Source organism: Lepus europaeus, chromosome 5 (assembly GCF_033115175.1).
Source record: "Lepus europaeus isolate LE1 chromosome 5, mLepTim1.pri, whole genome shotgun sequence".
In the NCBI taxonomy this organism is placed as follows: domain Eukaryota; kingdom Metazoa; phylum Chordata; class Mammalia; order Lagomorpha; family Leporidae; genus Lepus; species Lepus europaeus.
The window spans coordinates 126,084,804-126,095,718 of NC_084831.1; positions in this window are offsets into that span (position 1 = coordinate 126,084,804).

A 10,915-nucleotide genomic window follows, 5' to 3' on the forward strand; every position below is an offset into this window, starting at 1 on the left:
GAACTGGAAGAGGAGCAACCGGGACAGAATCCGGCGCGCCGACCAGGACTAGAACCCGGTGTGCCGGCGCTGCAGGTGGAGGATCAGCCTAGTGAGCCATGGTGCTGGCCGTATTCTCTCCTTTCAACTGTGTAACCTTGCTCTCCCCCAGTCTGAGTGACTGGGCACTCTCTCTCTGTCCCTTCCATTCTGACTGATGCCCTATCCCCAATAACGCCTTATCACTTAAAAAAAAAAAAAAGTGCCATATCAAGTCAAACTGAAGGGAAAAAGGAAAGTTAATACTAGCAATTCTGTCTTTAATCAAAATTTTGATATTTTGCTTGCCAAGCCACACTGTTTTATCTCCTTCAGCACAGATCTAGGTGACTCTTCAGGCAGGAGTGTGAGCCACCGAATATTCTGTCAAAGGAAAACCAAACCCACAAATTAATTTGTAGTGTTCCTAAAGCAAGATCACAGACTTTCCAGGTAAGACCTTGGGTGTTCACCTGGCTATACTGGAAACATATGTATATATATCATTCAGATTCCATTACCCTGTTGCACCTGCCAGAACTTCCCAAAACAGGGAAGTATCTAGGACCTCCTCATGCACGGCAGCTCAGCCCCCGCCCTCCATCTCACAATCCTTTACAGGGGCTGGTTACTTTTATGTAAATTTGTCCCATAGACCTTCATAGGGCTCCTGGGAAGAGAGGTGGTTTGCAGTACTTACATTCAGTTTACAGATATTGAAATAAAGGCCAAGAAAAATGAGAGACTTGACTGAAGTTTCAGATTTCAGTGAGTGTAACACCAGGTAGGAATCAACAGAATGCCCATTCTGCCAACCACCCTCCACTGCAGATGAGGAGTGAGCCCGGACTCAGTCGTGGGAGGGCAGGGTCCTTCTCATCTTGGCGTAGACTAGAGGGAAGGAGTTAGCTTTGTCTCTATTTTTTTTTTTATTTGACAGGTAGAGTTACAGACAGTGAGAGACAGAGACAGAGAGAAAGGTCTTCCTTCCGTTGGTTCACTCCCCAAATGGCCGCTATGGCCGGCGCTGCGTCGATTGAAGCCAGGAGCCAGGTGCTTCTTCCTGGTCTCCCATGTGGGTGCAGGGGCCCAAGCACTTGGGCCATCCTCCACTGCCCTCCCAGGCCACGGCAGAGAGCTGGACTGGAAGAGGAGCAATCGGGACTAGAACCCAGCACCCATATGGGATGCCAGCACAGCAAGGTGGAGGACTAACCAAGTGAGCCACGGAGCCAGCCCCAGGAGTTAGCTTTGGAGGTGGACAAGACTGGGTTCAAATCCCCCACTAGCAAAGTGAACTTGGCTAAAAACTTGGATTGAACCCCTGTATTTTTTAAGATTTATTTATTTATTTGAAAGTCAGAGTTACACAGAAAGAGAAGGAGAGGCAGATAGAGAGACAGAGAGACAGAGATCTTCCATCCACTGGTTCACTCCCCAGTTGGCTGCAATGGCCAGAGCTGTGCTGATCTGAAGCCAGGAACCAGGAGCTTCTTCTGGGTCTCCAACATGGGTGCAGGGGCCCAAGCACTTGGGCTATCTTCCACTCCTTTCCCAGGCCACCAAAGAGAGCTAGATCAGAAGTGGAGCAACTGGGACTTGAACCAGCACCCATATGGGATGCCGGCACTGCAGGTGGCTGCTTTACCAGCTATGCTACAGCGCCAGTCCCAAACTTATGTTTTCTTATCTGTGAAACCCCCTCTGGGGCAGTTTGCCATGGTAAGTGCTTCTCACATAGTAGGAGAATCACACATTGTCTATGACACCTAGGGAAGGGAACAGTGGTCACAACTTCCTAAAAGCCAACTAAGGACATAAAACAGAAGCACTGAAATGAAGAATCAGCCCTTAAAATGATAGCCCTATCGTGTATAGCAAAAAGAAACAGGACTAAGGGAGAAGGTGGGAATTTATTCCACGACCACCCCAAAATGTTGAAAGAACTTAACAACAATGCTTATGGGAAAAGAATGGGCTTGAGCATGATCTTGTCTCAAAAAGACATTGTGAGAGAGTTGGGCTGATCTCTCTCCTTTGCTACAAAGCACCATTCAAGTGGCCACCCTTGAATAAAGTCTTCTTTATTGTCTTTTCTAACAAGATAGCAAGAGATTCACAGTATTTTGCTATATGCAATAGTGAAATTCTGAGGACTACCTCAGTGTCCGACAACAGGGCAAGGGTAAATAAACACAGGCTTTAAGAACAATCCGTTACAAAGCCAGAAGATAGTATGACCTCACAAGTGGAAAAAGTGAGGTGAAACGTATTATACTGTATGATTATAGTTATGTCTAAAAATACCTGTGCATGCAAAAATTTTGAAGAAAAAAACATGAAAACATTAACACTGGTTGCAAGAGGGGAGTGAAAGCTTAGGTGAGCTGTTTTTCTTTTTCTTGATCTCCCAACTTGTCTACATTTTTCAAATGTTCTTTAAAGAGAAATCATTACTAGAAAGAACGTTTTAAATACATGCAGAATGCGAAAAAAATATGTTGCCCACTAGAAGGAGTTGAGGTGGAAATTCTGAGACCCTCATGTTGAAGGTGGGGTGAAGAAGGACAGGAAGTGCCCCTCTGAGGGCGGAAGTGGTGGGAAGGAGGAAGCCCCTTCACATGATGATCAGAGGAAATGATTACTGTGCCTCAGAGAGGGGGCCACAGGCTGTGGGGAGCATCAGAGAGTGTGAAGACGGGGGAGGAGAGGGAGGGGACCGCTGAGTTTTTTCTAAAGCACCTGTTACCCCAGAGCTAATTCGGATGGTAAATAATTGGGGTTAATCACCCAACCGGCTCTATCTCCTCCACCCCCCATTTTTTTTTTAACTTTTATTTAATGAATATAAATTTCCAGTGTACAGCTTATGGATTACAATGGCTTCCCCCCCCCCATAACTTCCCTCCCACCCGCAACCCTCCCCTCTCCCGCTCCCTCTCCCCTTCCATTTGCATCAAGATTCATTTTCAATTCTCTTTATATACAGAAGATCAATTTAGTATAAAGATTTCAACAGTTTGCACCCACATAGAAACACAAAGTGAAACATACTGTTTGAGTACTAGTTATAGCATTAAATCAAAATGGACAGCACATTAAGGACAGAGATCCCACATGAGGAGCAAGTGCACAGTGCCTCCTGTTGTTGACCCAACAAATTGACACTCTAGTTTATGGCGCCAGTAACCATCCTAGGCTGTCGTCATGAGTTGCCAAGGCTATGGAAGCCTTCCAAGTTTGCCAACTCTGATCATATTTAGACAAGGTCATAAAAGACAGAGTGAGGATAGTAACCAATGATCCTAAGAGTTGCATTTACCAGGTTTGAACCATTATACAGCATTAAGTGGGGAAGAGGACCATCAGTACACACAGGTTGGGAGTAGAGCCATTGGTGGTAGAGCAGAGGTTATGATTACAAAGGAATGAGGCCCAAGTGCACTAGACAGGGCCTAGAACAAAGGACAGAGTCATTATTAGAGGAGCTAAGAAAGGTGCTGTCTAAGCTACAATTAAGTTTTCTGATTGAGAGGCAAATAGAACCTGATAGAAGGGGCTTGATAATAATCTGGTGGGCTTCAGGCCTTGTAAATTCAGAGGCCCAGACCTATCTATCTCTTCACATGGGGTATATCCTAAGGGAGGTGTGAACCTCCTAGGGGAAGGCACTCTGTTGACTTTCATTACTTGGCTGGCCTGGGAGGAGAGCTGGCCAGGTAAAGGCAGGGGGCATCTCTAACAAGAAATTTACAGTTCTGCCTGCAATGTTGCTGACCCTACTTGACCATCCCCTCAGCTGCAGTGGTCACTTTGGAAGTTGGGCTGAGTGAAGGGCTTTTCAGCTTAGAGCCAATAAGATCTGTGGCTCTGACCTGGGCATCCTTCGACTCCAGGGCAGGTCCATTTCCAGTGATCCAACTCTTGGCAGAGCTGCCAGGGCTCTTCACAAGCTGACTTCTGCTGAAGCCCAGGCTTACCACATTGAAAGCCACTGCAGTGGACTGGCCTGTTGGGTCTCCTTGAGGGCAGATCACTGTACAGATCAGCCATTAATAGGCCTGCCACCCATTGCTTCTGATGCCGAGCTTTCTTTTCCTCCTGGTTTGTGTTAAAGCAGACCAGAGGATGCAAGTCAAGGGAGTGCCCGTTTCCCATCTCTAATCTTCGTCCACCCCCCATTTTTAACCAGTGATGAAATGGGGCCTTGGGGGAGACCAGAGATCTGGAGTCTGGAAACTCAGGCAGGTATTTCCAAAGCCAGCTGTAGACAGGCTTTGGCTCACGAGCTCAACCAGCAGCAGAGGAAACCACCAACTCGTTAGGGCGAGAAGCCACACTGCACACACAAACATACAGCCCGTAGCTTGTGGTCTGGGACTTGTGTGGCCAACGGTTCTCAAGCGCAGAAAGCTCAGGGAGCTGGGGTAAGAGGAGTAAGAAGCTGCCTGTACAGCATCCAGGAGGCATCACTCATTCATGCACACATGCATTCACTCATTTACTCATTCAGCAGTCCTCATGGGGCACCACGAAATGCCAGGCACTGTCCTGAACACAGGAGAAACAATAGGAGCCAAAGCAGAGGTCTCTAACTAGCGAGGCCAATCTAATGATCCTGAAAATTACACTGCAGCAGTGAGGACTGGTATGAGAGAGAGGTCTGTGGGGCCATGCTAATGTAGAACAAGGTATTTTCCCAAGATCAGAGAAGGCATCTCCAAAACAGTGAGGACTGAGCTGCGATCGAAAGAGAAATAGAGCTAGTTACAAGAAGTGGGGAAAGTGAAAGCTCTCTTCTAGTCAGTGGGCAGAACCTGTGCAAAGACCCTGTGGGTAGAGAACCTAGTAATACAAAGTTAGTATAGCTAGACCAGAGGAACTTGTGCTTCTAGAATTTCATGACTTGCAGGATGAGAAACAGATTGTAGAGGGTCAAGGCTTAGCACAGGCAAACCACTCAGGAGACTATTGCAATGGTCCAGGAGATGTTGGACAGGATGTCAGGATGGCAAGGGAGAATGAAGGGTAGTTTCAAGAGATATTTAAAGGCAAAAGAGATCTCTCTCATCTGAAAGGGGCTACAAGGCTGACCTTAGCTTCTCACAGTCTCTTGGGACTGTAGGGACACAATTTCAAGTCCAGGGTCACCAACGTTAGAGACCCAATAAGTCACTTGTTGCTTTGACCTGGGACTCTAAAGGCTTATCCTAGGAGAAAGGGTAAACAAGAGGTATACCTGACTTTGTCAGCTTGAAGTCACCTTTATAGCCAAGAAAATCTCAAGTCTGGAAACTAGTTTAAAGGGATCCAAGGTTGCTGGTATCCACAAGAACCTGGTAGGAGAAAAGATCATCACTAGAAGAAACTCATATTACTAGGTCTCAAATTTTTCCTACAAATAATCTTTCATAAGTAATGCTCATTATACAGAGGTAGCCAGGCACATGAGGAGGCAGGACCCTAGAAGCAAGAACCTCATAGTGGGGAAACTACCTATCACAGACTGTAACCCAGGAGGTAGTACAACCCCTTTCCCTCATATTCCATCCCCAGGAGAGGGAGATAGTAACTGTAAGTCTTCTCAGTGCATGTGCATGAAGATAAATTCTAAAGATGCTTTGAGTTCTAACTAGCTATAATCTTAATCACCCTCCTTACCTCAATCTGTCAAGAAGATGGCCAGTAAGAGAGAGGAGTTGATAAGTCACAAAACGACAACCTAAAATAGTTGAAGCATTTGACTGTATGCCAAGCACTTAGCATATATTCATGTGTATGTATATTGGTCTTCAAAAACTTTATGAAAAATGTATATATGAAGTAAAAGGTACCCTAAACCACTGTTGGTGGGAATGCAAACCAGTACAGCCATTGCAAAAGACAGTATGTATATTCCTCAGAAATCTAAAAATAGATTTACCATATGATCCAGCCATTCCATTCCTGGGAACTTACCCACAGGAAATGAAATCGGCATATGAAAGAGTTACTCATACCCCTGTTTACTGTTGTTCAATTCACAATAGCTAAGATATGCAATCAACCCAGATGTCTGTCAACTGATGATTGGATAATGTTGTATATATACTCTATGGAATACTACCCAGCCATAAAAAAGAATGAAATCCTGCTTTTGCAACAAAATAGATAGAACTGGAAACCATTATACTTAGTGAAATAAGCCAGTCCCCAAAAGACAAATACCGTATGTTTTCCCTGACTTGTGGTAACTAATAGAGTACAAAAAAATGCAATGTATATGAGTGAAATTGACATTTTGAGATTTGATTATTTTTTTACAACCCTGTCTCTACTGTTGAGGAACAGTGCTGTTATTTTGGTTTTTTTTTTAAGATTTATTTATTTACTTATTTGAGAAGTAGAGTTTCAGACAAAGAGAGGGAGAGACAGAAAGAAAAGGCCTCTGGTTCACTCCTCAAATGGGCACAACCAACAGAGCTGAGCTGATCCAAAGCCAGAAGCCAGGAGCTTCTTCCAGATCTCCCACATGGGTGCAGGGGCCCAAAAACTTGGGCTACCTTCCATTTCCCAGGCCATAGCAGAGAGCTGGATCGGAAGAGGAGTAGTTGGGACACAACTGGCACCCATATGGGATGCCTGTAACACAGGCAGAGGCTTAGCCCATTATGCCACAGTACCAGCACAGGAACAGTATATTTTTTATTCTTCTTACTATTTGTTGAATTTTTTACTTAGTGGAAGGTTAATCTTATGATTATAAAATAAACTGAAAGCATGTCATTGTACAAATTCAAAGAAAGAATAGGAAAGGAAGAAGGAAGGAGAGTGGAAGTGTGGGCAGGAGGGCAGGTAGGGTGGGAAGTATCACTATGCTCCTAAATATATATGAAATTCATGACATTTACTCACCATATATAAACAAAAATTGTACATAAAAATAAATAAAAGAATGAGAAAAATGTATATTAGGAAAAAACCACAGAGATTTCAAAATCTATTAGTGGCAGAATAAAAGTATGTTTTAATTCTGTTTTCCATAAACTTTTAGAAAAATATACATGTACACCCATATACTTATATGAGTACTAATTTAATCCTTCTTACAGACACAACCATTTTACATGATGTTACTGAAGTCAAAAGAGCTTTTGTTTTGTTAGTTGTATGGGTTGATTGTTTTATTCAGTTTTTTTTTTTTTTTTCTTAGTCCAGAGACCCTTTGTTTTCCTTTTGTACTTCCTATGCGTGGATTCCTAGGAAATGGGTTCCAGCGGCTCAGGCTCCTCTCCACTGCTTCTGACAAAGTGGGCCACTCCAGGTGGAGCAGGCTGGCACTTCATCTGAACCTAGTGACCTTTCTCTTCACCTTCTTTTTCTGATCTTTTTTCCTTGCCACATTTCAGGAAGCTACCTGGGCTCTTAGCAGGCTGAATATGCTCTATATGCACATTAAGTCTCTTATCAAGAGTTCAGCTCTTGTTTGTTCACAGCAGTGCCACTGTATCCTGGGTAACACCGTGGGCCCTTTCCAGTTTAGCCATGGTAACACACATGGAGTAAGCCTTTCTGAACAGTACCCATTCTCTTGATGGCTACAATATCACCATCCTTGTAAATGTGCATGTATGTAGCCAAAGGAACAAGTCTGTATATTTTGCGTTTGTCATTTTGCAGAATTACTGGAAGACACGGTTTCAGGAAAAAGGCTGTTTTGTTTTGTTTTGACTCACAAAAATTACTGCTTTGGTTAGTATTAATTGATTAGTATCAGATCTATTATTTAAAGTAAATGCTGATGCTGGCCATCTTTAACTGGAAATATTCATTATTTCAAATAACATTTCTAATGTGCCTACAGTATGCCTCCATACTTCCAGGAGCTCCAGGTCTGGTAGGAGAGTGGGATATCAATAGATATTAAAAAACTGAAGTGAAAAGTTCACAAAAGAAAGGTGTGTTGGAATAGTTGCTTGGTCTAGCAGTTGAGACTCTGGTATGTCTGGGTTTGATGCCTGGCTGCAGCTTCTAACTCCAGCTGCCTCTTAATGCAACCCCGGGAGGCAAGAAGCATGGCTCAAGTAGTTGGGTTCCTGCCACCCCTGGATTTACTGAGTTCCCAGCTCCTGGCTTCAGGCCCCTGCAGGCACTTGAGTAGTCAACAAGATCTCTCTCTCTCTCTCTCTCTGAGAACCAGGACTGCTGATGTCCAAGGGCAAAAGACGGATGTGTTCATTCAAACAGAGAGATGAGAGGTGAAATTCTCTCTGGTTGTCTGTTCTACTCAGGTCCCCAGTAGACTGGACGATGCCCTGTCATTGGTAAGGGCAACCTTCTTTACTCAGACAACTGATTCAAATGCTAGTCTCTTCTGGAAACACCCTCACAGACACACCCAGAAATCATGGTTTACCAGCTACCTAGGCATCCCTTAATCCAGTCAAGTTGACACATAAAATTAGCCATCACTGGAACTGAGAATTGTTTTCCTTTTGCCAAGGTATAGTATGTGCAAGACTGGCCCAGCTCCAACAGGGTTGCTTCCAGCTCTGTCCTGGAGCTCAGTTAGCCTAGGCAGAAAGCAAGCAAGGTCACAAAGAGATGAAGGTGAGGCAGAGGCAGAGCTGAGGCTAAGAGCTGAGATCCAGTCTTTTATTTTTTTAAAGATTTTATTTATTTATTTGAGAGGTAAAGTTACAGACAGAGAGGGAGAGACAGAGAGAAAGGCCTTCTTTCCGTTGGTTCACTCCCCAAATGGCTGCAACAGCCAGAGCTGCACCGATCCAAAGCCAGGAGCCAGGTGCTTCTTCTGGGTCTCCCACATGGGTGCAGGGGCCCAAGCACTTAGGGCATTTTCTACTGTTTCCCAGGCCACAGCAGAGAGCTGGATCAGAAGAGGAGCAGCCCGGACTAGAACCGGCGCCCATATGGGATGCCGGCACCGCAGGCAGAGGATTCATGTACTGCAGCATGGCGCCAGCCACTGAGATCCAGTCTTCAAAGATGGGTGGCCTGCAAGGCAAGTTGTGGAGGAAAAGCAGAGAGTTAAGAGGAGACAGCAGTGGAGACCATGACTACCTAGGGCTTGGGGCCGCACAAAGTTCCTGCTCTTGTTCTTCCACAACACTTCCAACCCAAACTAGGCAGAATAAAAACCCAGGGGTGAACTGACTAAGAGAACCAGGGAGAAAATTGAAGGACAGCTTAAAATGAGAAAGAGAAGAAACATCTCGTGTTCCTATCAGAGGTCAACCACTAATCTGCATTACGTTTGCCACCTTGAGAACTGAGGTGATGGGAGACATAAAGGAAGAGGAAAGCAACTTTGGGCATCATCTCTCTCCTCCTGATCCTATGGCCAGGAGCAACGTGCTGAGCTTTCCCAACCTCAGCTTCCTCTCTTACAAAATGTGAAGACAGAATCTCACAGCGTTCCCGTGAGTTCATCATACACATAAAGGATTAGCAGAGTTTTACAACACCACGATCACTCCCACAATTTACTCTCTATTAAGAAAACCACTGTGCATTTCTATAGATTCCCTTCAGATCCCAGCCTCCAGAACTCTAAGTATAAAATGTCATCAGAGACCTGAGAACAGCTGTGAATGAGATCGCTGGAATGCTGAGTGTGTGTCCGACCCTGCTCGCAGACAGGTGGAGTAGTTAATAACCCCCGTCTCATCCATTCATCCGTACAAGCCTTCAGGAAGCAACCCCAGCCCTAAGCTCGTGCTCCCCTTCCCAGCCCCCGCTCCTCTGGTGCTCACTCTGACTCCTCCTTCTCTTATCCTGTGTGTGTCCTCCCAGGAGCCATGCGTGTAAGGATATGTGCCCCTTCCCAGGAGCAGAGGCAGGCCCTGGTGAGGGGGTGTGAAGCAGGCTTTCTGGTTCTGGAGATATTTTAGGCACAATTGTCCTGTGGGTACAGCTCTGCTCTGTCTCCGCTTGGTCAGTCAGGCAGCCACCAACCACCCTCTCTTTTCTGGCAGGGTGGGGAACCTGTTCTCAACCCCCACTTGGCCTCTGTGAATCCAAAACAGTTTCCTGCTTCTCCCGGTCCCTGAACCTATGTAGGGGCCACTGATCAAGTCCTGGTCCGTCTTCTTCCCCAGGCCTCACATCTTCCCCATCCCTACCTACAGCACCTGCAGGACCCTGGAAGTCCCACGGGAATGTGAACCTCCTAAGAGTAGGGCACTTTTGTCTGTTTCACCCTCTGTTCTGCCCCTTAGCCTAAATAAATGTCAAGCTCGATTTAAAACTCACACACAGCATTTGGGGGCCTCAAAGAGACTCAAGAGCTCGGAGAGAAAACTGAAAACAAGATCATGGGGCAAGTTAGTGGTAACAGGGTTTTCCACCAAGCCACGCAGGAAGCCCTGGGTCAGCTCGCTGCTGCCCCCTCCTGGCACCAGCTGGCTAACAGTGTACAAATTCAGACATTTTATTAGTCAGGATTTTAAGTTTATTTATTATTTTTATTTGAAAGAGAAAGAGAGAAAGGGAGGAGGGAAAGAGATGTCTTACATCAATTGGTTCACTTCTCAAATGCCTGCAACAGCCAGGAGCTGGGCCAGGCCAAAGCTAGCAGCCAGGAACTCCATCTGGGTCTCCCATGTGGATGGCAGAGACCCAAGTACTTGGATCATTACCTGCTGCCCCCTAGGATGCACATTAGCAGGGAGCTGGATCAGAAGAGGAGGAGGGCCTTGAGCCCAGGCAACTCCAATAGGGGATGTGTGCATCCCAAGCAATGGCTTAACCCTATGCTCCACAATGCCCACCTCAGTTTTTTAATTTGCTTTATTTTTTGTTGTCAAAAACATTTCAAAACCTTATGAAAATATTTGCACATTAAACGTCATGAGGGCAATGTTTCTGTGAGTCAAACTGCTGAACGGGATCTGTTTCT